Source organism: Choristoneura fumiferana, chromosome 6 (genome assembly GCF_025370935.1).
Source record: "Choristoneura fumiferana chromosome 6, NRCan_CFum_1, whole genome shotgun sequence".
Lineage (NCBI taxonomy): Eukaryota > Metazoa > Arthropoda > Insecta > Lepidoptera > Tortricidae > Choristoneura > Choristoneura fumiferana.
In genome coordinates, this window is record NC_133477.1 from 2,165,640 (window position 1) to 2,193,075 (window position 27,436).

A 27,436-nucleotide genomic window follows, 5' to 3' on the forward strand; every position below is an offset into this window, starting at 1 on the left:
AGGGTTCCTTGTCTCAAAAAGAAAAACGGAACCCTTTCACACTCACTTACTTTGTTGTCTGTCTGTCAAGACCCTTTTTACGCGTCGTATCAAGCTGAAATAAATGTCAAAATTAAATACTCGAATCTGCTACTTTTTTAAGCAGTGTAAAAATCAAACTTTTAAATCAAAGCAATCAAAAGATAGTCATTAAAAACATGACGAGCTAAACTCGATTTAAGACGTGAGTTATCCGGCTCAATATATTTAATATGAGTGAATCTCACGGTAGTTTCATGTTTCTATACCGTAGCCGATAATTGTATAAGAATACTACCGGTCCTAGAAACGTGAAATTTGGCACTAAGGTAGCTCTTAGATTATAAATAGCTCAACCAATAAGAAAAATTCGAAAATCTTTTTTTTATATCTAAGGTCTATGTCTGTCAAAATCAACATGAACGAATTTGTACGGAACCCTCGGTGTGCAAGTCCGACCCCGGTTTTATTTTTTCCTTAAGACTCACGGTGTTTGCCTATTTCAAATCTTGCAAGTGAAATTTCATCCACTTCCAGCTTACTACAGGAGTAGAGTTAATTTGATATTTATGACGAATTTCTTATATAGGATGACAATGCAAGCACAGCCAGCAAAAAAACTTGCAAAAATATTTTTGTTTCCCTTCACTTCGTATATTTTTGTCTTTATTTGGTTATTTATATTGAAACTACCTGTGCCTACGGCTTCGTCTTCGTGAAAATATTTGGTGTTACTAAATACTATACTAAGATTTAAACCAAATTAAGGCTACTGATTACTAACGGTATAGTGGGTAGAGACCCACTATACCGTAACATACCATGACCGTAATAGGAGCGTATCAGGCACGGAATGTAACTCGACACGGACTGCAACATGTAAACAGCGTTTCATACTTATAAGAATCGTATAGGCACCGTTTTTGACGCTCCATGCGTGGCACGCGACGCCAACGATTGGTTAAGAGAAGGTTCCCTGCCGGCCGCGCGCCCCCGTTAGGTATTCGTTTGGGATATTGCTGTCTTTATCGCTCGTGAGATAAGCGCTCGCAGCCGTCCCCCCCATGGCTTCCGCAACGACGTCCGTAATTTATATCGCGATAGCTGTAGGCTTTTTTCAAGATTTGGGCGGTTGGATGTTGTGTTTCGTTGTCCTCATATTCTACGAAAAGTATAGCACAGAAATCAATGATATTTTATAATCAAGATATTCATTATATTTTCTATGCCTGTGGTTTTTTCGATTTTTGTAAAAATGCTTTATTAGCCTGTAATTCTCGATCAAAATTGACATCTTTTTTTTAACTTTTTAGCTCCTGTAATTCTGATATTACACATTTATATGAAAATCTGAAAAATCACAGGCATACATAATTACGTCTAGTCCATACTTACAATATTTCATCTATTTCCCTTGCCTAGTTTTCAAATGAAACCGGGACTACGTTTGTATGGAGAATGGAACGAAGAGACTTCTCTTAAGAAACGTGCTAATGTGAATAGTCTCATTCTTTTCAATACAAAGAATATATTTATGCCTGGCACGGTCCTATCACGAGCATGGTATAATACGGTGTAGTGGGTGGAGACGTTAAAACGACACAAGTGGAAGTAGGTTAAATTATAATACAGGTTTTGTTTTAACACCATGTATATCGGGATCCTTATGCTAGAGCATAAGCGCTCGAGGTAGATCTCGTGCGAATTTCCAAAATCCCTTTTTAGTGTGCCTCTATGTTTGCCAAGGAATATTTTTGTCGAATTTTAGGTCTCCAGCTTTAGTTCCTTGGGCGATGTTGTTAGTTAATCAGTAAGATTACTCTTTTATATATATTGTAGTAATCTCTATACTTGTTTATGGCATGTTTAAAAAAAGTGATTTATTACGTCGTACTGACTTAAGAAAATAAATTATTAAAAGCCAATTCGATGTTGATTTGACTTTATTTTATATATTAACCGACTTCATCAAAGAAAAAGGTTCACAATTACTTAAAATTGTTGGTTCAGATTTAGCAAGTAAATTATACTCAATTCCAATGCTCTATTAACTCTGATAAAAAAGCAATAATGAACTATTTAGCTACCGTTGAGAGAAAACGTTAGAGGTAACAAACATTCATTATTTTCAGTACTTTCTTCCACGGCCAAGTTGCAAAATAAAGTACCAACATCATCATAATCATCAGCCAGAAGTCGTTCACTGCTGAACAAAGGCCTCCAGCTTAGAACGCCACAATGAACGACAACTCGCCACTTGCATTCACCGGTTTCCCGCAACTCACACGATGCCGTCAGACAAAGTATAACTAAATATTATCGACTTTGTATAGAAACTTGCTAATACTATTATTAGTTTGTACTTTATAAGGCAATTGGGTCTAGGTGGCGTAGAAATTTTCCACTCTGTATATCCAAACACCTCCGTTGAAAAGCCATTTATATTTGAATACCACCGGAAGCCTCCAACATTACGTTTTGTACCACAGATGAATTTATGTCTGACAGCGGAAGTACTTTATTCGGGCCGCCGTTAATAAATTCAAGGATGAAGATGTATCTAATGGAATACTTTGGTATTTTATAATGTAATTGAATGGCTTGCGATAAAGCCCAGGGGGCCTACCACGCTCTCTTAATACGATTCAGTTTAGGCTCTAAACTGAACTGCATCGCTATTTCGTACCACGCCGTCACTTTTGCGATTCAGTTCAAGCACGGTTCAGCGACAGCGATACAGACATTTTCATTCACTCACTTCAAGCGGTTTTCGTACCATGACGCTTAACTTGAGTGGGAATTAAATCGCTTCAGTGTCAAATTTAGCGATTCAGTATAAACTAGGTACTCATTCTGTCAATTCTTTTGGATTTTTAAGTGTTTTACTTGGAAAATTTTAAAATTTCAAGGATTTTCAAACTTTTATTCAAGTTTTATAACTTTTCATAGGTACTCACGACATTGTGCTTCTTAACTCCTCATTGATAAAACTAATTTTTCAGTGAGAAAAGAGACTCGTGGATTAGTGACAGCGTAAACATTTTATTTGGAATCAACACAACGGTTGCTAAGAACACGGAATGACATAGAGTTGTGGTTTTCCAAAATAAAGAGGTTTTAGTATACAATATTTGGTTTGCATATTGCGGCATCCCTTTCGCGACTTAGCCTTTCAGTTTCGGACCAGAGACAATATCGGTCTTTCTATCGGGCTACTTTTTGTCACGCTCCCGACGGAACAGCGCGCGGTAACCGAATTCCACGCGGGCGCAGCCGCGGGCAAAATCTAGTATTATCATATAAATAAAATACAATACAATAAAACTTTATTGCACACCAATACATTGTAAGCAGTACAGAAAATACAGGTACATGGAGATTACCAACCACCAATATAGTGTGTGTAGATAAATTAGGATATGTAGGTACGAGTATATTACAATCTCTTTTAATTAATTTAATAAGAATGCATCTACGATGACATGTCAACATTGAGGTGATAAGATAACATTTGACCCTCAGAATAATTATCTGCATTTACCTATTATCTTCATTTTACGGTGATGATTGTTAAAACAGGAAAATGGACAACAACAAAATACATAAGAAGTGGACAAAAACATGATTGAATTATTTTACCGATTCGTGCTGTTCCTAATATACTCGTAAATTCAACGGAGCTATAACCGAAGCAAGCTGAAGTGGCACCTAACGATTTACGATACGCAAATGAATATGAACCTTAGCGTTAGGTAAAAAAAAAACTCTAGTTCCCCAAAAAATACTTGAATTGAATTGAAAACCTTTTTTAAAAATATTTAACTGTGCCGCAAGTTAGTTTTCTGTTGTATAAAAATCAAATATCCAGCCAGTGTAGAGAGCAGTGCGGTTCGAATTCAGTCACCGGCAGGATTCCGTAGCGAGCGTGCGTCCCGCGTCCCCGCCCTTGCCTTTCGGAATTCGAAAAGTGACGTTCCAATAAAAAAACTTCATTTTGAATTGAGTTCCGAAACGATTCTTCTTTTGTTTTCGTGCCAGTATTGTTGAATTGGATTTTTTTAAGTGTTCGAGAGTTTTAAGTGTAAACAGTACTTTTTCTTATTATTTTCAAATAAGTGCGACAAAGTGCTTGTTGCTTCGTAACTTTTTAGCCCATTAAGGCTTCGTCATCACGCCGTAATGTAAGTAATTATTAATCTTTTTCTTCTATTCGTCTGCTGTAAAGAGTTGCAGCATAACGAAAAACTTTTCGAGTAAATAAAACTGGAAGCTAGAGCTGACGTTTATCAAATGGATTTGAAAACTTGTAGATAAAGTTTGCTGTGAGTTATTGTTAGCTTCTTTTTACCCGACTGCCGATAAAGAGAGTAATGTTTTTCGCATTTAACTGAAACAGGAAAACTTTATAATTACAAAGATAAAAAATATTAATCTAAACGTAAACATTAATGATTATTGATTAAGTACCTATTTTATTATTCTCAGCGGTGTTTTTGCAGAATTTGTAATAAGACTAGCTATTACACGTGACTCTATATATGAAAATTTGTTTATCGTAATAGAACTACGTAATTTTGCGGATGAAAAAATATCCTATGTCCTCTCCAGGAAGTCCAACTACCTTTCCATACCATTTTTTTTTCCAGATCGGTTCAACGTTTTGAATATGGAAAGGTACCTAACCTAACAGCACAAACACACAAACAGATACACTTTCGTATTTATAATATTAGTAAAGATACCAGTAGGGCTTAGTACTGTTAGTAATTTATAAAAAAATATTTAAATACATAACCTAACCGACAAGAAGTTGTCACTTCAAAGTTCAATAACTCAAAAATGGCTAAACCGATTTTAATGAAACATATCTAACAACCATTGCTAGAAAACTTGCTTCCAAATACAAAAACATGCATTCAAATCGGTCCTCCAGTTTAGGAGCTACGGTGCCACAGACAGACACATAGCGGTCAAACTTATAACACCCCTCTTTTTGCGTTGGGGGTTAAAAACAATTATACAAAATTTCGTAACACGTGTTACTATTCGCGGAGTATTCTTTTAGTGACGACATCGTTATGTTTATCACAGGTGTTGTAGCTTTTGAACCTTAATAAGTACACTTCCACAGAGTATGCATTATTGTGGCCGCTATAACCACACATTTCCTGTTATAGCAGCTATAATCTGCTGCCTGGTTTTAAAATAAACACCATTATCATCCTGTGTTCATAAAAGGCAATAAGGGTGCTGATTAAGAGTGGGCAGCAGGGTTTTCTGTTGCCAAGTATGAACTTCAAACCCCTCTATGCTTGAAACCTCTCCTCCCTCCTCATAATAAGCTCCAGGGAGTTAGAGACGCGCAATCAGGTTTTCTAGAAGGTGAGAGTCCGGCACAGTCGTCCATAATGGATTTTTCCTGACTGCATGCCGTCATCTCCTATAAAGCACCTTATACAGGGTGGCCCATTTATATCGGTCAGTATGGGAAAGTCTGAAACTATACGACATACGAAAATTTCTTCTTAGGAACCATGACATCGATTTTAATAGCAAGAAAAACTGCATTCATGCATTTAAAAAAAAACCTGTACTCAGCTCGGGAATCGAACCTGGTTGTTTTGAAAAAAAAAACTTACACTATTTCTATTTAGATATCGATTGTGTACGTCTTAAGAAGTAAATGTGTCCATGAAACATTATGTCTAAAATGAGTAAAATGCATTGTTTTCACATACTTTAATTTATTTGTGGACACTTCGAACACCTACTAAAATAAATTAAAGTATGTTTCCCATACTGACCGATATAAATGGGCCACCCTGTATAACATTTCAAAACTGAAATCAAGTAATAAAAGGAAGGATCTATTGATTTTGGCGCTTAAGATGACTCGACTAAAAAATATGAACTTTGGGCCCCAGAAACGCGACGTGGACTTTTTTTCGCGCACGACAAGCGCACGATTAAAGTACGGGACCAGCTTCCTGGGACAGTATTTCCGGAGTGGTACAACTTAGGGATCTTTGAAAAACGAGCCTATCAATCTCTCAAAGGGCTGGCAACGCACCTGTTGACAGGTGTCCATGGGCGGCGGTGATTGCTTCCCATCAGGTGACTCGCATGCTCGTTGACCCCCTTTTATATATATTTATATAAAAGGTGGAGATGAAATTAGTAATACAATGAGAGCTGATATTTTTCTTATCAGTTTTAGGCCTAAAAAGTTTCCTTTGCCAGCGGCTAACTCAACTTTGTTAATTTTATTAAATTACTTACAGTTAATTGGAATATCCTCAGTAATTAGTCATCAGCCTTTGCAAGATTCCTTATTAATCTGGGCAAAGTTAAAGTCTTACTACAATTTAAAGTTATGATGAGTCTACAAAGTCAAATTCTTGGGAAGCTTAAAAAACGAGAGTATGTTTTCTTTGCTCAGTATTCCAAAAATTCAGGCCCTTACTAAAGTTTAGGTTGGATTAAGGCTACGTTTCTACCAGAGATGTACGAGGATGTGTCGTGAGGAATGTGTTTGTAATGGTATGAACCAATAGATAAGCTTTATTTATCTATCGTCGCTCAGTTCAGCTCTGCGGATACAGTGCCCTTAGTGTAAGTTTTCGGTTACAAAATACGTCTCGATCGCGTTCGCGTTAAAAACTCAATTTGTATGGAAACACGAACAGCGCCTCTAGCGGAACGTTTGCGATGTTCGTGTTTGTATACAGTATTGAAAGAACAGAAATTTCACGTGAGCTAAAAGTGCGGAGCACCTGGCTAACAAGCCAGATATTTATAGTTTACGGCTTTCAGTTTTTATTAAAAGTTTACTTAAAGTAGTCGGGTTATATTACTGTTTAAATATTTTGTTAACTTATATGTATAGTCGACTAAGAAATTGGTTTACCGCCCTAAGGTTTCATGGCATTTGTAGCGCTTAAAACGTCAAAGCCAAAGAGTATAAGTACCTATGTAGACAAAGAGTGGCAACTCTATGGCCAGATTTGCATGTATGGTAGCGCGTAACATGCACGCACACAACAAACTTAACGTCCATAAAGCCCAGTTTAGACCTGAAGAAAAATTGTGTAAGTTGCATTACATCTCGAGGCCGTAAGTAAAGCAAACGACAAACGAGTTTGAGGTGGTCACTTGGTCAGTCGAGACGAGCAACGTAATACAACTTGCACAATTTTCCTTCCAGATCTAAGCTGAGCTTAATTTATCTTTGCCAAGTCGACGTTTGACATATTTATGTCAATTTCGTTTTAGCATCTCATAACAGAGGCGCTGAAGTGCCCGTAAAAAAAGTGACGTTTTAAGTGTGCCCCCTCTGGTCAAAGCTTATTTTCACTTTAACTCACTCACAAGTTAATATGACAACCAGCTTTATTGTTTTTTTTTTTTCTGAAATAGGAACTGTCATTAAAATTGGTAAAGCACTTTCTTGGTCGACTATTCATTATGCTCCTGTGAAAAAATAGTAGCTTTGGAATGGGCTAAACTATTAGCTTTCATTTGATATCTACATAATATATTGTCAGGTACAAAAAACCCAAGTTTTTTTTCCTGGACGCCATTTTGAAATTATATTATACCCACGGCAATCCGACAATTTTGACGAATAACTGATATTCATTATGTTGAAAACCGTCCAGTCGTTTTTAAGCTAAAGAAAGGAATAAACTAAATAGACAATAGATGTACAAACATATATTCAAAAGTACAAAAAACGTAAGCCTCCTTCGATGATTCGAGCAAAAATTAGTGAAGCCACGCGTTAAAGCTAGTGTGCCTAAAGTTAAATCTGGGCTGAGTTAAGTCCGACTTAATAATGTATAGGTACAGGGCCCAAAGGAAAACTGAAAAAAGAATTCACCCGGCATAATTTTATTATGACTAACTTTTTTTAACTTACGAAACTTATTTTGGCACATAATAAAGCTGAGATATAAATAGCGCCGTTCGCAAAGATACTTACGTTACTGAAGTTTTTAGAAAATTTAGTACGAACCTTTCCAAGTTGGAGTTGTAAAAACATGCCAAGTCAAGGACTTTTTTCATGAGATTGGGTGGAAAAGCAAGAATCTCACTTGAACATTATGTGGGCATCTCCACCTGTGAACTTCCGCAACGCAGACTTGCAGGTGCATCGTCAGCCTTATCATCATCAGAATAGCTCACCGTCATCCATCATCGTCCACAGTTAAACAAAGGGCTCCCCCTTAGAATGCAACAATGAACTCCCCACTAGCGCCAGCTGGCGGGCAGCTGCCCGCAACTCTAGCGACGTCGTCAGTCGACTTAATGGCAGGCCAACGCTTCGTCTTCCGGTTCGTGGTTGTCACCCGAGGACCCTCCCCCAACGGTCATCTGTTCTTCTAGTGTTGTGCCCCCCCCGTTGTCACTTTAACTTGCATATTCTTCGAGCTATGTCAGTGACTATATTATTATTATTATTCCCCTCAATGGCGGCCTTAAGGCTTGGGCCAATTTCAGTTAAATTAAAGATAAATATTCTTCTTCTTCACGTTGTACGGTGATTGTAGTTTTTGCAACTTGATAGCAAAATTCCAGAAACCACGCGGAGACAACTTGCGCATTAAAATGTCAGACACGAGAGCAATATAGAATTTTGTGATCACTGTTCACTGTTAAGGTTAATCGCCGCATAAAACACTATCAAAAATACTTCAACTAGCCAAAGAAGCAGAAATACCAAAATTAGATATCGTCTACATCCGCCATGTTCGAATGCTACAAATCGAATCGTCAGTGACTTTACGTCTAAAATATATCGAGTGCTAGTAATTTCATTGGCTGTCACAGCAGCGCAAGCGTTGCTACTTTGTTGCAAGATTAGTGAACAAGATAGTTACTAGCGATGCGAACATGTATTACAATACAATACAATACAACAAGTTGGTACAGAAAACAAATATTAAATTACAATTATTACAAAATTGGTAAAATCTGTATGGGTATGTGCCAGTTGGTGTAAATCGCGGTTATTGCGCTAAAAGTTCAAGTTTTTTTTATGTGATTAAAATATTAATACTTAGATATGTATGATGGAGATACTTTACAACGTAACGTCTGATTCTATAGAATATTTACTTATTACAATAAGTGATGTATTGAATCTGTATAAATGTTTCATATGCTGGATTTTTGAGAAGATGTAATCAGTCCGATTATTATTTTGAAAAAATATTTGTCATTTTTTTTTCAATTAAAAAACTATGAAGATTATAGCCTGAAAAATTTTCAATCTTCCAACAACATCTTGGTAATACTAATGTGAGTTCACGGCCTCACACCTGAAGTTTGACGAGTTTTATAGTTTTTTTCCTTCTAAGTATATCTCTCTCTTTCTTTTTATAATTTTTTGTTTGACTGACAAAAGAAAAAATGCATGTCGTGTCTTTTTTATTACTGATTTTTTTTTTACCTAAGACACTGCCCAATTACTGTACAAATCATAAATAAATATTTGCATATGTGGTCGCGGAGAAAGAAGGCACTATTGGACCGACGATAGGCAAACTTCACACATCTACACTTACTGTGAGAGCGTTCTATGATGGGTAGGAAATCAAATACTTAATAGTACAGTCAAGGGCAAAGATATCGACACGGCCAAAGTTGCAAAAATATGTATACACGGCTTAATGTTAAGTGCATAAAGTCGTGTATAGATATTTTTGTAACTTTGGCCGTGTCGATATCTTTGCCCTTGACTGTACCTAGTCCAACATGCAAATCGATCCGGAAGCTCCGAAATTTGCTTAGGATTTTAATTAAAACTTCAAATTTATGATTTTGTGTAACACGCGGATTCTTCATTTAACTGGGGAATCCTAAAAATTCAGCTCGTTATTTTGCAGAGGGTACGCAACTTTTTTTCTTTTATGTGACACTTTGAGACTTTATAAACAAGTTAACTTAATTCCGGAGTCCGCTTGTATAAAAAATAAGGTAATTTATTTAGGATCTTTTGAAAATTAGGTAGTAAAGAGTTTTATTAGAGCGCGAAAATGAAATACGGCCTTTCAAAGGTATGAACAAAATTACTGGTTGAAGCTTCACGCATTTTGCTTTTGTTTTGTCGTTCATATTGTTTTTATAGCAAGAAAAAAATTCTTGACAAAGTTTACGAAGATTCATCATCATCATCCCAGCCTATATACGTCCCACTGCTGGGCACAGGCCTCCTCTCAGAACAAGAGGGCTTGGGCCATAGTTCCCACGCGGGCCCAGTGCGGATTGGGAACTTCACACGCACCATTGAATTGCTTCGCAAATTTGTGCAGGTTTCCTCACGATGTTTTCCTTCACCGCAAAGCTCGTGGTAAATTTCAAATGTAATTCCGCACATGAATTTTGAAAAACTCACAGGTGTGAACCCACGAAGATTATCTAATTATAATATTTTTTATGGGCGGGGCACATTGTTCGCAGGACTGATGGCCGATGGGGTCAATAGGTTCTCGAATGGCGTCCGCGGACTGGAAGACGAGCTGTCGGTAGGCCTCCAACAAAATGGAGCGACGACCTGGTTAAGATCGCGGGATCGCGGTGGATGCGAAAAGCACAAGACCGGTCTGAGTGGAGAGCCTTGGGGGAGGCCTATGTCCAGCAGTGGACGTCTTTCGGCTGACATGATGATATTTTTCCGAGCCGGTTATTGATTTCTTTTGACATTCGTACTTGTTATAGCCTAAATTGAATAAAGATATTTTGACTGACTTTGACTATGTTCCTTATCTAATTGATTTATTTTATTGCATATTTTTACTATTCACGATATGATATGAGATACTGTGCCCGAACTCGATCGGACGTCGTTTTCAGGATACCATAATAGTTATTTGTGTCATACAAGGGAGCAAAATGGTGTATTTACGGCGAGGGCGTACATTGAATCCAGAAATTAGCGAAGGATTCTGCAATAGAATCCTGAGCGTAGCAAGGGATTCTAAAGTAGAATCCTGAGCGTAATGAGGGATTCAAGTGTTAACGCCCAAGATGAAAATAATTTTGCTCCCGAGTGGCTCATACAACTTTACACACCGAGCATTAAGAAACTTGAATTAAAATATTCTAAATATTATTAAAGAACAAGCAGCATAGAAAATGGCGTGCTTTACAATTATCAACTTCAAAAAATGGCATTTGCAATAAAACACTTAGAAAAGCCTTGAACAGAAAAGTTGCACTTTGCTCCCTTTCGTCAGGGAGGAAAAGTTACTTTTCTGAAGGAGAGGTGTGAAAAAATATAAGGTACACCATTACTCAACCGGTCGTGTTTCGATTATGACTTTAACGATCGTATTACCAAATGTAAAAGTAAGTGCAGGTGGTAGGACCTTGTGCAAGGTCCGCCCGGATTGCTACCACCATCTTGCTCGTTAATCCTGCGGTAAAGCAGTGCTTGCATCCAGTCGAATAAAAAAAAAGTATATTAGACAATTTAAGAGATAGATTCGATTTTTGCTTCCTCACATGGAAAATGATTTTAAAAAAGTGCAGCTTGATAGATATTATTATAACAACATTTAAAACAATTGTGACATTTGATATAATGCTATATTTTATATAACAATCTACTAAAGAAATATTTTTATGTTAAGTATAGGTTAGATTAGGCTCATTAAAAAAAAAACAAGCGTAGAGCATATTTCTCGGGTTAAATCAAATTATACAAACATGGCCTAAGTGTTCTATTCGAATTCCAGTAGAGAAAGCCGGTCAAGAGCGTGTCGGACACGCCCAAGATTAGGGTTCCGTAGCCATTACGAAAAAATCAAGTAATAATATTTTTCCATATTTTGTACGGAATCTTGCAAGTTTAGGTATATTTTATATCTTAGGCTGCTATTTTACTCTTAAACTACTAATAATTCTCGAGAAATCTTAGCCGAATTTTCCTCGCAAATTTGATATACGAGTACTTACTACTATCCTGATTTTTTTCCAATTTTTCCAACCAACAACAACAGATTAGATTTAAGAGGGGGGGACGGGACGCTCAATTGTAATGAAAATTTGCACTTTAAAGTTGAATATTTTGCAAACAGATCAAAAAACAATACTGATAGGTCTTATCTATGGATATTGAGGTTTCTAATTTTATTTTTTTAAACTGAATAGTTTGCGCGAGAGACACTTCCAAAGTGATAAAATGTGTGTCCCCCCCTGTAACTTCTAAAATAAGAGAATGATAAAACTAAAAAAACATAAATATGATGTACATTACCATGCAAACTTCCATCGAAAATTGGTTTGAACGAGATCTAGTAAGTAGTTTTTTTTAATACGTCATAAATCGTAAAGCAAAGGAAACTTTTACATTATGTTACTTGCTGCTACGGAACCCTTCATGGGCGAGTCCGACTCGCACTTGACCGCTTTTTTTGCTAACTGCACTATCATTGCCACTTAAACTGCATGCCCGTACCAAGTATCAAGTCGATGCCAAAAGATTGAAGAGTTCTTATTAAATAACAGCTTTCTAATTTCTAAAATTAGATTTGAATACAATTAGTGTCGTTTGGGGTATGTCTCACACGACATCGATGTTATTAAACATTCCACCTACACATTATTGTAATGAGGGCTATCGCGTATGAATTCGCCACTAGAGGCGCTAGTTTAGCGTGAGGTCTTCGAAATGTCAAATCTCATAGTTTTTGGGTGAGCTACGCGGGTTTATTTATAATTAGAATAATTTTGTGAATATTTTGCAATATCTGAAATTAATTATGGCAAATATGCGTTCCGGGGCAATGAATGTCTGTGTTTTGAGACAGTTTTGTCTTTCGGAAACCTTTGTCCTCCCTTTTTTCCGAATAAAACGGGGACTATGCAACACTGTGGCATGCTCGATATTTCTATGGTACGGTTTTAGTGTATTAAATATGATTTTAATCTAAACTTTGTTTTCACGCCCGTAATAACAGACTTTGAAAGCCACACTTAAAAACCTCACGCAACTGTGCTCCATCTAGTGAGACAAAAAACGATAGCCCTCATTGGAGCGTTAAATATTTAACTTAGAACTAACAAGTAGGTACCTACACCTAAAATAATTGATAAATGGTTTATTAATCTTTAAACTGCAAATGTATACGTGTAAAGTTTTGACTGTACAAATGTAATTTTTTAAGCACATAAAATATATGATTGGTTTTTGGGTATTTTTGTATTTTTTATTTCAACTCCAAATTTGTTACTTTTACGGGTATCCCGTGAAACCATATCGAAAATACAAACTGAGACATGGATGCACAGAAAAACCAGAAAAAGCTGTCCAGCAGTGGGGTAGGGGTTATAACACGCAGCACGGAATGCTGAGGAGGTCCCTTTTTCTGGTTTTTTCTGTGCATCCATTTCTCAGTTTGTATTTTCGACATAAAATATACTTATTTATTTTTTATTTGTTAACGCCTTTTCAGAAACTAGCTAATCCAGTACTTACAGTAGAAAATTTCAACCAGTTCTTTTGTCATTTTGGCTACAACGGCTTCAAAAAATTGGCGAATTATTGGGTGTTGTCTGATATCTGGTAGCATGGAGACCGGTTGTGTTGCCCTGAAAATGATTCCTGGTAGAGTTCGAAACGTAGTGTGCGTGTTCTTACAGTGTGGAGGTGGAGGAACTGCATACACACATTTTTTGCATAGACGGAGCTATCATAAGGTCGCGGGTGAGCAAAGTGATTGTTTTATTTCGAAGTGTTCCGTTCACATTTAAATTTAGAAAGTCTATGAAAAAAAAATTCCTGTATCAAGTTTTTTCCTATTGCAGTTTAATAGATACAGCTTCGTGACAGACTAACAGCAAAGCCTTACCCAAACGGCCTTTATCCCGTCCTTTGGGCACAGAACGATAAAACCTAACAACAAAGTCTTTGAAAAAGTAATAAACGTTTTATTGAAATGTAAGAAATTTAAGGAATGAGAAAATTAATAAAGGGAAAATGATTTATTAAGAAAAGCGGTCAATTTTGGGGTAAACAGGAGTTTCGTTATTGGTTCGGCGGCGTTTATAGGTACGCAATAATTTGTGTGTGTGTGTTTGTGTTGGTTAATTAGTTGGTTAATTGTAAAACAATTTTTATCCCAATATTCACAGAGCATTAAAATTATAATTTTTTCTCTCTCTCTCTCTCCCTTATTTATATAAAATTTCAAGATCTTATGTACGCAACCGTTTAATGTTTATATGAGTTGGTTAGAAGCAATGTAATGGAGGTGGCATAATCAATACTTCAATAAAGATGTAATGAATAATATTATATTTACACCCATATAGTAAATCCTCCATTATGCGTTCCAAAACCATAGATAATGACCAGCATTACGACATTAGATTCTATTATGAACACGGCTGTATCTTAATGGTTATTTTGATACAGATATCTACCTACCATACCTCACCCGGTGCATATAAAAACGATTTAATTTAAAAAAAATTACCTTTACGCCCCAAGTTCTCTCACTCTGGGGGTCTGTGCCCCAAAATGGGACGGATATGGTCCAATATGACAACTTTAGACACGATTATCCAAAATCCCTATGGAATATGACTAGGCTCTCTTTCTATCTCTACGAGAAAAATCTTAAATAATACTCCAATCCAACAGAACTCATTCAATTTTATTATTTTCCGCCCCAAATGTTACAGGAGAGCTGAAACGGCAATATTACATTGTGATACAGACAGGAATCGCAATCGCGAAGGTAGAATTGGGAATACCTAATCAGATTACGTAACGGGCATTTCATTTGTATCAAATAATAAAGATCAATTGAGTGTATTGACGATTTATTAAAGGCACGGAATTACATTGGTTTTGAACCAATCTGACAGAGCAACTGACTTGTTTGTACTCTATCAGACGGATTGCTGTGGATTTAAATTAAGAATTAATAGTAAAAAATAAACATTATGGACAAGGAGACTTTGTCCCAACCACTCGCCAACACAGTGCCAGTAGTTACCTACGCAGTAGGTACGCTAAAAACAGATTATGATAAGTCTGTATAGGATGTAGTGAATATTCCTTTTGGTTCCATCGTGAAAAATCATTAATAACACACGACTCACTCCGGTTAATAAAGACATTTCGATTTAAATAAATTCCGACAAAGCTGAATTTTGGTGGAGACCTTGGGTGCTAGCGTCGCTGCTTAAGTGACTAAGTAAGAAACACAAGCTGAGATATGAGGTGCATAGGGAAATTCGTGTCGGTACCGTTGACCATCAGTGGTGTAGCGGTATAGCACGCGGTACGGATTACCGAGGACCTGGGTTCGATTCCCAGTGATGGTCTTATTTTTCTGTTTTTTCTGTGCATCTATATTTCAGTTTGTATTTTCAACCTTGGGTACACCTTTAGGAATAAAATGTCAAAAGTCCCCATTGATCCCATGTGTGCTAAAAAGTTATTCGGGATCAAATCTCAAAATTTCATGTTTTTTTTTTAGAATAAAACGGTAAGTTTTTTCAAAAAGTAGCCTATGCAAAAATTATAGATCTTAAAATTGTCTCCAAAAATGGTCCTCATATTTTTTTTCTAAGAATTACCATTCCTGAGATATCGTGATTCTAAAAGTTGAAGCAGTCACGTTCTAGCACATTCATGCCACGTATACAGGATGACAAGTAATTACCTACCTATTCTTTGAAAGGAGTATTCTAGATCTTATTTGCAATGGGTGAGCGGTTAGTTCCGATGGAGTGCCGAAAAGTTTCTCGATGAGGGCTACGGCAAAGATGTCGCTAGTGTCGCTGCTTAAGTGGCTAAATAAGAAACAACACAAGCTGAGATATGAGGTGCATAGGAGAAATTCGTGTCTGTATCGTTGTCCAGCGGTGGTGTAGCGGTATAGCACACGGCACGGAATGCCGAGGACCTGGGTTCCATTCTCAGCGCTGGTCTTATTTTTCTGGTTTTTCTGTGCATCTATATTTCAGTTTGTATTTTCGATATAGGAATTAATACTCATTTTCACTAGTCAAATAAATATGATAATAATATCAGCGGTATCCGCCGCGTGACCTTCTGATAATTAAATGTCGCAGTATTGGAACACCCACTTAGGTACATGTTTGTGTTAGTAAATCACGATATGGTTTTAAAACATTTATTAACAAACTCAGATAACGATGTCATACAACCGTCCTTATTTAAATTGGACACAGCAGAGTTTTTAAGCGCAAATAAGGCGCAATTACCGCGCCTGAAACAAGATTGCATACGTTTTTATAATAAAATTCCAAAAAATATTATAAATGAAACGGATACAAAATTCAGATCTATTGTCAAGAAGACATTAATATTAAAGGCGTATTATAAAGTTCATGATTATATTACATGGACAGGGATATTTGGAAATAATTCCGATCCGCATTAGCGATCCCTTCAAATAGCGAACCTACTGTGTTAAAAATAAAGTTGTGTTAAATACTTGTGATGTATACATATCATTTAATAATATTGTAAATCTGTTTTAAAAAAAATATATACCTCGTTGAGTTTCTTGCCGGATTCTTCTCAGCAGAGGTTTTTCCGAACCGGTGGTAGTTTTTTTTTTGACATTCATAAGTGCTTGTTATAGCCTAAATTGAATAAAGATATTTTGATTTTGACTTTGACTTTGATTCAGTCTCTTTATAAGCCCAAATGCCGCACAGTTACCGCGCTAGAAAAGAGATTCAGTTTCTTTTAAGCACAATTGATGCGTAGTTACGCGTCCCTTTTTAAGCGCAAGTTACGCGCAATTAGCACCAATTAGCGTGCTAGAAATTAGATTTAGTCCCTTTTTAAACAGACTTCAAAAAAGAAGGAGGTTATCAATTCTTTTTTTTATGGTTGTTTCCCAGCACTCCGTCATTTATGTCCATATTCAAACATTTTTTTCGATGGAATAGAAATACCTACCTACTTCTGCTTAGGTGCAACTTTTGCTATGTCAGGATCTGATGAGTAGATCCTGAGGAAATCGAGGAAAGTTTTCAAATATTGTAGGGGGTTTGATTTGTAGTAACTTCTACATTTGATGTCGGCTCCATTCGGTGAACTGCTGGCTCGTGCTGAGAAATTATTTTAAAACGGGTAGAAAATTATTGTCATACTTTTCTGTAGTCGATTAATTTTTTTAATTCACTTTTATAGCATTTTCAGCGCTATAAACGCGAATTGTCTGCGCCTAAAAAAATGTCGTATGACCCTTACGTATCAGAACCAGAAGCACACAAAGGAAAAAACGCACTAAACAAAAGTCTCACAAAGAGCTTTGAAGTGAACCATATTAGGTATCTTACTTCAGGATTATACCTAGCCTGCATTCCTCCATTCAGAAAGTAACTCTGAGCTAAAGATATGGGAAACAGGATAACGCAGTTGTAGTAGAGATGGGCGGGATACAAATTAGTTTGGATCACGGGACACTTGACACCAAAAGCTTGTGTTGGGGGGTACAAGGCGGTTAAATATACCCACCACTCGAATCACCCAAGACTCGAGAGCAATTCGTATTTTTCATACATTAAGAAAGAAAGAAGAAAGAGAGACCAATTTATTTTGAAATAATATTCATCACATCGTGATCGATTTTACTTAAATCTAAACAAATAAAAAGGTGAGTGTCGAAATACCTATTTGAAAACCAGCCAAGAGCGTGTCGGACACGCCCAAAATAGGGTTCCGTAGCCATTACGGAAAAATTAAGTATTACTTTTCTAAGGATTTCGTATTTTATACGGAATCTTCCAAGTTTAGGTATATTTTATACCTTAGGCTGCTATTTACTCATAAACTACTAATAATTCTCAAGCAAACTTAGCCGTTATAGTTTTCCTTGAAAGTTTGATATACTTACTACCATCCTGATTTTATTCAAAGTTTTCCACCCACCGGTTTAGATTTTAGAGGGGGGGGACGCTCGATTTTAATGAAAATTTCACTTTAAAATTGAATATTTCGCAAACAAATCACTGAATCGAAAAATCGTCTTAGCAAACCCCTAGTGGTTTTAAAAGACCTATACAACGATACCCCACACTATGGAGTTAGATGAGAAAAAAACAAAACCCCACTTTACGTCTATGGGAGGTACCCTAAAAATTTTTTTTTTTGAATTTTTAGTTGTACTATTTTCGTCGGCATACTTTACTTATATATCCGTGCAAAATTACAGCTTTCTAGCATTGATAGTCTCTGAGCAAAGCCGCGGACGGACAGACATTTGCCATTTTGGCTCCGGAACCCTAAAAAAGGATTCCACTCAGCATATGTCGGAGCGTGGTCGGAGCACATAGTGCAACGACGCTGATTTTCAGTGGGTCCACGAAAACACAAAAGAGACAAAAGATATATAACTTAACCTAAATGACAAATACGTAAATGACGTAATTTTCCGCTTATCCTCTATATAACCAAAGTTTTTCCTAACTAGGTTAGCTGGAAGAGATCCCTTTTTAGGGATAAGCTTGCCTTTGTTCTCCTCTCTGTGTATTTGTATTTTTTTTATGTGCAATAAAGAGTTTACATACATACATACATACAAATGAAATGAAATGAACAATGAAAAAAAAAATATACAAAATGCAGTGTTAATCTTACAATTTTTTTTGTCGGTAGCAAACAAGAAAGAATCCTATTTAATGTTAAAAATGCGAAAGCTTATAAGTCTGATTGTTTTTTACTTGATTAAAACCCTCTCGACAGATGCACTAGCATACCTAAAATCTAGTCTATTAAATATTTAGTTCAAGTAGAGAACCAGAAGCCACACTATAAATAAATAATAACTTCATCACGTCAAAACCGCTAACCGATTTAGGCGAAACTTGGTATACAGATAGTTTGAGTTCCGGGAAAGGACATAGTATAATTTTTATCCCGGAAAACTGCATAGACCCCGCGGGATAGTGATAACTGAATTTTATGCGGACGTAGTCGCGGGTAACAGCTATTAATTTATTGAATCAGGCGTTACTTTGCGGAGGTCATATCAATGAACTAAAATAATTTCCTTGCTCACCCGCGACCTTACGATAGCTAAGCTTATGCTTGCATAAGCAAAATATGCGTGTTCATGCAGTTCCTCCACCTCCACACTGTAAGAACACACACAAATCACACAACCCATCTATCACCACCACACACTACACTGACGCGTTTCGAACTCAACCAGAGCTCATCTTCAGAGTGACACAACCGTACACCATGCTACCTGTTGTTGGCCCTGTGTGTTGTTGTTGTGTGTTGTGTGTGTTTGTCTAACAACAGGTAGCATGGTGTACGGTTGTGTCACTCTGAAGATGAGCTCTGGTTGAGTTCGAAACGCGTCAGTGTAGTGTGGTGGTGGTGATAGATGGGTTTGTGTGATTTGGGTGTGTTCTTACAGTGTGGAGGTGGAGGAACTGCATGAACACGCATATTTTGCATAACCTTAGCTATCGTAAGGTCGCGGGTGAGCAAGGAAATTATTTTAGTTCATTAACAGCTATTAGTATACAAAGAAAAATCATGCGCATGTACATTTCTCCAATTAAATACCATTATCACCAACTGTAACGCGTGTATTTGAAGACAAAAATCGGCTTGACATTATCTGTCCCGTTATTTCAGGCTTCGCAGTCAGGTTAAGTAACCAGTAGGCTAGTCGTATCCATTTGTCTATTATAACTGGGCTATAAGTTCTCATATAAATTCGCATGGAATTGTCAAAAATTTGTTGAAAAACACCCAACCAAAAATTTTTTTTTTATTCGACTGGATGGCAAACGAGTAAGTGGGTCTCCTGGTGGTAAGAGACCACCACCGCCCATAAACATCTGCAACACCAGGGGTATTGCAGACGCGTTGCCAACCTAGAGGTCTAAGATGGGATACCTCACGTGCCAGTAATTTCACCGGCTGTCTTGCTTTCCACGCCGAAACACAACAGTGCAAGCACTGTGCTTCACGGCAGGATTAGCGAGCAAGATGGTGGTAACAATCAGGGCGGACCTTGCACAAGGTCCTACCACCTGCAAAATACGTCTAGACTTAGCGATTGAGACTTTAGAATTTCTACATGCATCCAGAATCCTAATTTTATTAATGTGAAAGTTTCGTTGCTTGTTACTCCTATCACGTAAGGACGACATTGAGCCGCATTTTAAGATGGAATGCAAACTTCATTCGCTCATATCTTGCTTATTTTCATCAGCAAAAATGATACTGTTTCGTTCTACAATCCTACTTCCTACTTATATTATAAATAAATAAATAAATATCACGGGACAATTCACACCAATTGACCTAGTCCAAAGTAAGATAAGTAACGGATAAATAAAATTATATAGATAGATACATCCAAGTGTTTGAAGTCAAAAGTCTTTGACCAGTGTGTGTTGCCAGTGATGACATACGGATCTGAGACGTGGGCGCTAACGATGGGCCTCATGAGAAAACTCAAAGTCACTCAGAGGGCTATGGAGAGGGCGGGCTATACTCGGGGTTTCTCTGCGGGATAGAATTAGAAATGATGATATCCGCAGTAGAACTAAGGTTGCCGATAGCCCGAAGAATTGCGAAAACTAAAGTGGCAGTGGGCGGGCACATTGCTCGCAGGACTGATGGCCGATGGGGTCGGAAGGTTCTCGAATGGCGTCCGCGGACCTGGAGACGAGCTGTCGGTAGACCTCCAACAAGATGGAGCGACGACTTGGTTAAGATCACGGGATCGCAGTGGATGCGGAAAGCACAAAACCGGTCTGAATGGAGAGCCTTTGGGGGAGGCCTATGTCCAGCAGTAGACGTCTTTCGGCTGACATGATGATGATGATGATGATGAGATAGATACATAGGTACTTAAATACATATTTAACACCCAAGACCCGAGACCAAACATTCGTATTTTTCATACAAATATCTGCCCCGACACGGGAATCGAACCCGGGGCCTCAAGCATCGTAGTCAGGTTCTCTAACTACTAGGCCATCTGGTCGTCAAATGCGAAAGTTTGTGTGTGTGTGTGTGTGTGTTTGTTACTCCTTCAGACTAAAACGGCTGGACGCATTTAGATGAAATTTTGGTACGTAGATGGGTGTCTGGAATAACACAGGCTACTTTTTATCCATATAAAATACTAAGAATGATTTATCTTTCACTCGCGGATTCCATAATCAGCTATGGTATTACTAGCTATGGCCGGACTTACGGAACCTATTTGAAACAAATTTATAAACTTCAACTTGCACTATTAAAAACAATGGTGCCCTTCAAGGTTAAAAATAGTTATAAAGGCAATGAGGGCTATCGCGTATGAATTCACCACTAGAGGCGCTAGTGTAGCGTGAGGTCTCCGAAATGTCAAATCTCATAGTTTTTAGGTGAGCTACGCGGGTTTTATTTATAATTAGAATAATTTTGTGAATATTTTGCAATATCTGAAATAAATTATGGCAAATATGCGTTCCGGGGCAATGAATGTCTGTGTTTTGAGACAGTTTTGTCTTTCGGAAACCTTTTTCCTCCCTTTTTTCCGAACAAAACGGGGACTATGCAACACGGTGTGGCATCTCGATATTTTATGGTACAGTTTTAAGGTGTATTAAATATGATTTAAATCTAAACTCTGTTTCCCGCCCGTAATAACAGACTTTGAAAGCCACTGAAAGCCATACTTAAACCTCACGCAACAGTGCGCATCTAGTGAGAAAAAAAATGATAGCCCTCATTACGAGGACTTATTCCGTCATTGTTCTATAATTAGTGTATATTGGTTTCGAATCGAGGTTTCGAATGTCTCTGCTTGTGGAAGAACGAGACGAAATACCCTCTATTCAAGGAAAGTCTCGTCCAAACCAAATGCGTAAATTGAAATACTTGCCTGCATACTCCTTCATCATCATCCAGCCTATATACGTCCACTGCTGGGCACAGGCCTCCTCTCAGAACAAGAGGGCTTGGGCCGTAGTTCCCACGCGGGCCCAGTGCGGATTGGGAACTTCACACGCACCAATGAATTGCTTCGCTGGTTTGTGCAGGTTCCTCACGATGTTTTCCTTCACCGCAAGCTCGTGGTAAATTTCAAATGTAATTCCGCACATGAATTTCGAAAAAACTCAGAGGTGCGAGCCGGGGTTTGAACCCACGACCTCTGCTTGAGAGGCGATAGGTCAAACCACTAGGCCACCATACTCCTTGCCACGCAATAATAACACTTACGGTAGAAAGAACCAACAAGTATTTGCTACCACTCATTCTTAACTAAGGAATGTTGAGTGAAATCTTGAACATTATTAATAACCCCAATAAATTTAAGTCGCTGTTGAAGAAACACTACTTGGCTTGTGAACCATATATATATTTTGTATAACTGTGCCTAGATTAAGCTACATATATTATATTTAATAATTAATAACAGTAAAAAGCATCGATCTGCGTGATCTCGCCAACTATTACTAAAACCCTAGAGGTTTCCAATAGTGGCCAACTTTGTAAAACCTATTATGTAAAACTGCACCTAAATAAATAAATAAAATAAAATAAAAAAAAAACCCAATTTTCCCACGGGATAGGGATAAAATCTTGATATTTCAACCGCTGGGCTTAGAGTAAAGAAATTTTGGACATTTGTTCTTGACCCAGAGGAATTTTGTACCCCGGAATTTCAATTGTGGTCGCACGATTTTCGTAGCGCATGTGGGCCATATTACAGAAGTGTGTTATTGGAAACCATAAGTCCCATCAGTACTTAAGAGGAGTACATAAATAAATTATAGTTTAATACATCTCGTTTGGCTATAAAACTTTTTTATGAAGCGTTACGACTTTTATTTACGAGTTTCGCGCCATTGGAATAGGTATAAATTAGTGTGTTTATGGACTTTCATAAAATAAAATGCTGGTGTGAATAATAAATTATATGAATGACCTATTAGGGCAAGTTATAATGGATGCCCGGATGGAAGTAAAATACGAGGATATGAATACCATCAAAAGTATTAGATCAAAATCAAAACGTTAATTCTGTAAGTCCACAAACAAGATGAACAGATGACCTGATGCCGTATTGCCTAACGTTTCTGATGCTCGCAATCACAATCAAATGACAGATTTCGCATACAAAAACTGTAGCCTCTGATTCGGTTAGGTCGGATGCAGGCCGCTTTCAACCGAAGCAACTGGAGGTCTATGGGGGAGGCCTATGTCCAATTGCGGACGCCCTACGGCTGATATGGTGATGATGATAATGATTCTGTAAGTAAGCTGCGAAGGGCTCGTTTATATGTCATTTTTACACTATCAGCGCTTTCGAGAAAGCCATTATTGAGTTTTTTTAGAATTTGAAAGAAATAAATAAATAAAGAAGAAAGAAATAAAAAGGAAAGAAGAAAGAAGAAAGAAGAAAGAAGAAAGAAGAAAGAAGAAAGAAGAAAGAAGAAAGAAGAAAGAAGAAAGAAGAAAGAAGAAAGAAGAAAAAAAAGAAGAGAGAAGAGAGAAGAGAGAAGAGAGAAGAGAGAAGAAAGAAGAAAGAAGAAAGAAGAAAGAAAAAAGAAGAAAGAAGAAAGAAGAAAGAAGAAAGAAGAAAGAAGAAAGAAGAAAGAAGAAAGAAGAAAGAAGAAAGAAGAAAGAAGAAAGAAGAAAGAAGAAAGAAGAAAGAAGAAAGAAGAAAGAAGAAAGAAAAAGAGGAAAGAGGAAAGAAAAAGAGGAAAGAGGAAAGAGGAAAGAAGAAAGAAGAAAGAAAGCAAGGTTTATTTGGTTCCATTAGTACCACCACCGTACAGCAATAAGACTAACACGAAAACTAACAATAAAAACTAAGTTAAGTACTTAGTGACACGACAGGACACCAAAAAGGCCTCTACTCAGCAACACATGCCACACGTGCTTTTCCGAGAAGGGAAAAAATCTTGACGAAGCTTGATACGAGTAAGTATATGTGCGAAGCAAATCAGTGGTGTGTGTGAAGTTCCCAATCCGCCAATGGGCCCGCGTAATATTCCAAGCCCTCTCAATTTGAGATGAACCCTGTGCCCAGTGGTGGGACTTGGTGGGGATACAGGGAATTTCTCCATATCAATCTCGTCCCTTGGCTGGATTGGGCCCACGTGGAAACTGCGGCCCAAGTCTTCTCATTCTGACAGGAGGCCTGTGTCCAGCACTGGGACGCATACCGGGTGGGCTCTGTAACAGGAGCAAAAAATTAAATTACAGGTTCTGCTACTCAAATGGAACTACTTTAGTTCTGCAACTCTCAAAAATTAAGTAATTTAAAACATTGTTTTGGTTTAATTCGCATGTTGTCTGCTGGCTGGATGTCATAATTGTCATACATGTCAATGTCAAATATTCTTATCTTTTTCATTACATGTACCTACTGTGGCCATGATAATGTGGGCTATACAGCCAACTAATATTTTAATCTCGCTATCTATGTGTTTGTTTTGTGTGACTTTCCGTAATTTCACTCTCCTGTGGCCCGGCGGAAGACCAGTGCTGGTTTTCAACCAGCGATATGCTGAGCCGGGACCTTTTTATAGCGGCAACACTTCTTATTGTTATTTTTCCTAACCTGTGTAATGTGTCACTGCTGTTATAAATAAATTATTTTCTTTCTTTATTTCTTATCATAATGTTTATTCCAAACAAATTTATTGGCATTGACGGAATTCGCAATACATTGCTTGTCCAATTAAACTACAAACTATAATAAAAATCATAATACAAGTTATTTCAAAAGTTGTAGAACTAAATTAGCTCAAGATGAAGAGTGGAAGCTGTTGTTTAATTTTTTGCTCCTTGCCCACCATGTATAGGCTGAGATGATGATGACTGGGTTAGCGTGCATACACCAAGCCTCCTCAATTTGAGAGGAAGCCTGTGCCCAGAAGTGGGACGTGTGGGCCGGAGACTGAGAACTTCTCCACCAATCACGTCTCTTCATAAATCTAGATACAGCTGACCATAATGAAAATCAACCCTTTTTAGGGTTCCGGAGCCAAAATGGCAAAAACGGAACCCTTATAGTTTTGCCATGTCTGTTTGTCTGTCTGTCTATCCGTCCAGTTCAGTGGTTCAGTGATTTGTTTGCGAAATATTCAACTTTAAAGTGCAAATTTTCATTAAAATAGGGCGTTCCCCCCTCTCTAAAATCTAAACGGGTGGGTGGAAAAATAGAAAAAAATTGCAGTGGTAGTAAGTATATCAAACTTACAAAAAACTATAACGGCTAAGTTTGCTTGAGAATTATTAGTAGTTTAAGAGTTATAAAATATACCTAAACTTGGAAGATTCCGTATAAACTACGAAATCCTTTGAAAAATATTATTTCATTTTTTCGTTATGGCTACGGAACCCTATTTTGGGCGTGTCCGACACGCTCTTGGCCGGTTTTTCAGACTCCACAAATAAGTAAGCAATAAAATTTATTGCCCGTGTAATTTGTGACTCCTAGTGCCTTCATTACAAACGAATTAATTAGCTAAAATAATTTTAATGAAACCCTTTTTATGTGTACGTAAGAATTATAATCACAAGCTTTATCTTTACATTCTTCACAGTTTTTTGTACGCAGGATGTGCTTCATAACTGAGAATTTTAAGGACTATATAACATAGCTTGTTCAATTTTATAAAAGAAACAAAATAATAACAGATCAAATTGACAAGATTTCATATTTCTAAGACTATAATTTGATTCGTTCTCTGTATTCTGTTTGGAAAGAGAAAAACGCTGATATTTTTAAAATTTCGCTACAACTATTAATTAATTTATTACAATTTTTTTAAGATGTGCTTATTCTAAAAGGGCATAACTCCAAAACTACGACACAATAGATCCATTACTTTTGTCTAGTCTCTTAAAAAAAGATCACGTAAATCTGACGCAGACGTTGCATAGAGACAATATCAAAATTATGACAGCTCCTTTTTCTGGTGATAAAGGCAAAGGAAACATATCTATTCTGTTGTAGTTTTGGCAAATTCAAACATATTTTTTCAATTTTTTGTATTTTTTTTAATATGGAGAAATCAATTATAATAATATTTTCCCATGTTCAGGAGGCAAAACTTTCGATTCCTGTAGTAATTAAAAGACGTTAAAAAAATGAAATCTTGTCAATTCGAAGTCATAGTCAATATATCTTTATTCAATTTAGGCTATAACAAGCACTTACGAATGTCAAACTAAGGGTTCCGTTTTTGCCAATTTGGCTACGGAACCCTAAAAATCCACCACGGTTTCGGGAAGAATCCGCCAAGAAACTCAATAAAAAACCACTATAATAATGCAACTATTATTGCAATAAAGGAACAGTCAGTAAAAGCACAGAGAGATAAAAAATATTCTGTACTATCTGGAGGCCTGTGCCCAGCAGTGGGACGTATATAGGCTGGGATGATGATGATGATGATGTACTATCTTCTAAACAAGGTAATAAACACGAGATTATACTGAGCGGCCAAAATCTGGCCCTCAAATGTATGCAGTAACAGGCAATTGTGCCACTGAGTATAGTTGTTTGTGTGCGTATCGAGGTATTCTTTGGAACTACTTACTGATCCCATTTTAGAAATCCTTCAACAGTTTCAAAGCTACTCTATCCAAGATAAACACAAAATACTGCTTATCCAGGCAAAGTGAAAAGTTCCTATGAGACGCAGTCTAAGTTGCAACACAGAATAGATAATAATACAAGTTGCAACGTTTCAAAGGTTTTCAAAGTTTTCCGTAGCATCGCACGCATGATCTAGACATTTAAATTCCGGGATTATAAATTTCCATGGCATTACCCAAAAATTATAACATGGTCTTCATTAAAATTGTACTAAAAACAACTGCGCCAAATTTCATGACTCTAAACCTAGTGGTTGAGATCCCGTGAGAACCTTTTCTACCAACCTAATTAAGCTATTTACATCTACCAAATTGCAGGTTTATCGTGGAGAGTAACACATAAAAAATCCTGTGGGAATTTCAAAAAGGTAGTGGTGGAGGTGGAGGAACTGCATGAACACACATTTCTTGCATAAACGTAGCTATCACAAGGCCGTGGTTGAGCAAAGTAATTATTTTAGTTCATTAGTTATAAGCAGGCATTAGGTTTAGGCAGGTTGAAAACTAATTGAATTTCCACAGCTCAAAGTAGAGGTCCTGGGTCCAAGTATGAAACCCTTTTTGTTGGAACAGTTTCTGTTATCTAGTTTTACGCGGGACCCGTGATTTTATTAGGGTACGGTAATCAATGGTTTTGAATGTCTACTAGAATGCTGAGTTTTACGCCAGGTGATTTGGTGGCGTAAGGTTGGATTTATACTATGTTATCGAGTAGGAAACGGGACATAAAGTTCATGTAGAACTAGGATAAGCATATTTCTCATGTTCTGACCTAAAATAAGGCAAGAAAAAATC

General features: G+C 37.2%; 1 protein-coding gene across 3 annotated transcripts in view; it reads left to right on the plus strand.

Moving 5' to 3' along the window:
- Nucleotides 1-3,928: 3,928 nt before the first annotated feature.
- The window catches only part of AstA-R1 (allatostatin A receptor 1), a 162,165-nt gene continuing 138,657 nt past the window's right edge, over nucleotides 3,929-27,436 (plus strand). The window contains exon 1 of one of the 3 annotated variants that reach the window (XM_074088858.1): nucleotides 3,929-4,199. The gene's annotated coding sequence lies outside the window, so the exon portion shown is untranslated. The remainder of the gene's footprint in view (nucleotides 4,200-27,436) is intronic. The other 2 variants (XM_074088859.1, XM_074088860.1) reach the window with 2 other exon arrangements.